The sequence below is a fragment of the Acyrthosiphon pisum genome, chromosome A1, assembly GCF_005508785.2.
Source record: "Acyrthosiphon pisum isolate AL4f chromosome A1, pea_aphid_22Mar2018_4r6ur, whole genome shotgun sequence".
In the NCBI taxonomy this organism is placed as follows: Eukaryota; Metazoa; Arthropoda; class Insecta; order Hemiptera; family Aphididae; genus Acyrthosiphon; species Acyrthosiphon pisum.
The window spans coordinates 141,357,075-141,359,424 of NC_042494.1; positions in this window are offsets into that span (position 1 = coordinate 141,357,075).

The following is a 2,350-nucleotide window of genomic DNA, read 5'->3' on the forward strand; positions in this document are numbered from 1 at the left end:
ACAAGTGGCACCTTCTTCAATTCGTAGCCAGAATAGAGGAACTCACCATCACTTTTACCGCAGCCATTCTGGAAAACCTATATTGTGACATGCTCCTAGGACACGACTTCCTCGTCGAGAACGAAGTCTCCTGGGACTACACAACTAGCACCATACACTTAGGTTCACATAGGAGAACAACTGCGTGCTGGAAGGGCCGGACATCCACCCCCCGCCCCACAGCAGTTATCGATAATTTGGAAATAAATGGGGACACCAAAACCCGCGCGAAAATTACCGAAATAATTAGTAACTACGCGGACGTCTTCAGTGGCCTGGTAGGCCGCACCAGATTAATCGAACACGAAATCCTCCTTAAAAACCAAACACCCATAGTACTTAAACCATATCCCTACCCACAGGCGAAACAGGACACAATCGACACCATGATAAGGGATATGGAACAACAGGGACTCGTAGAGCCAAGCACGTCCCCGTGGGCCGCACCCGTCGTTCTAGCGAAAAAAAAAGACGGATCCCCCCGACTGTGCATTGACTATAGGCGACTCAATGACGTCACCGAATCCGACGCTTACCCAATGCCGGACCTCAATAAATTGATACGCCAAATGAGAGGCGCCAAAATTTTCAGCGTACTGGACTTAAAAGCTGGATACTGGCAAGTACCGCTTAACCAGAGAACGCACGAAAATACACGGCATTCCGAACACGTCGGGGCCTATACCAATTTCGAGTCCTCCCCTTCGGCCTCAAAAATAGCCCCATGACCTTTGTACGCCTAATGAACGAAGTTTTGAGGGGGTACTTGGACGAGTTCGTTCAAGTCTACCTGGACGACATAGTCGTGTTTTCCAACACCACGGACGAACACCAGTACCACCTCGACAAAACGTTGGAACGGCTGCAACGACACGGGCTAACATGCAATCCCGAAAAGTGTAGATTTGGGGAGACCGAAATCTCATTTCTCGGACACCTAGTCACCTCCGAAGGGATTGACAAACAGCCGGAGAAGCTAGAGGGAATAAAAAATTTCCCCACACCAACAAAAATAAGGGACCTACGGAAATTCCTGGGCGTCTGCAACTGGTATAGCCAGTTTGTCGACAACTACGCGGATACCATAGCACCCCTAACAGATAGGCTCAAACAGGGGGCTAAATGGTCTTGGACCGAGACCGAACAGACGGCGTTCAACAAAATAAAACGCGCATTGTACGACTCCCCAAGACTGTCAACGCCAGATTACGGAAAACCGTTCTGCTTACAGACTGATGCTAGCGAGATAGGGGCGGGCGCCGTACTTTTCCAACGGGGTGACAGACCGGAGGAAAGACGAATAATCGCCTACGCGAGCAAAAAGTTTAGTGACACGCAGACGAGGTACGCCGCTGTCGAGCGTGAGTGCCTCGCCATAATCTGGGCGACGGAAAAGTTCCGACCGTATCTGGAAACCCGCCGTTTTGAGCTATTTACCGACAATTCAGCACTCACTTGGCTCCACCGGGCCAAAAACACTAACGCCAAGTTGACCAGGTGGTCACTACAACTGGCCAACTTGGACTTTCAAACCACCCACATACCTGGCGTACAGAACGAAGCGCCGGACTTGTTATCACGACACCCGGCCCCTGGACCCCCAGTAGACGAGGACCGCCTTGAGGAACGACTGGTAGGTGCACCCACCACACCACCCACCCCTGATAGGTCACCGGCGGATAATTTATTCGCCACTACCGACACGGGCGCCACGACCAGCGGTCCCCATATTACAACCACAATGCTCGCAACATGGCAGGCAGATGACCCCGTCACGAGAGACATCATTGATAACGTATTAACGGACAACCCGGCGCGCAATACCGGAAACGCCGCGGAAAAAAATAACGTTTATATGTTTACCGACGGCCTCCTGCGAATAAAATTGCGCGACAACACACCCGTAATCATCCCCAAACACAAGGTGCAGAATGTGATATGGACATACCACGATCACGTTCTCGCAAACCACCCGGGCTGGAAGGAGACTTACAGGGCAGTGCGACAGCGATTTTTCTGGAAGGGATTAAAAAACGATATTCGACTATACGTCAAATCATGCCACATTTGTGCGTGCACCAAACCACTCAACGCACGCGCCGATGACCCAACAACCGCCAGAATACCGCGCCACCCCTGGGAAGTCATCAGCATAGACCTCATGGGCCCCTACCCGCGCACAAGTAGGGGCAAACAATATTTACTGGTCGCCACGGACTTGTTTAGTAGATGGACCGAGGCGTATCCCCTCGGCACAGCCACTACAAAAACAATCACCGAAACGCTCGAGAAGAGAGTTCTTCCTCCGGTT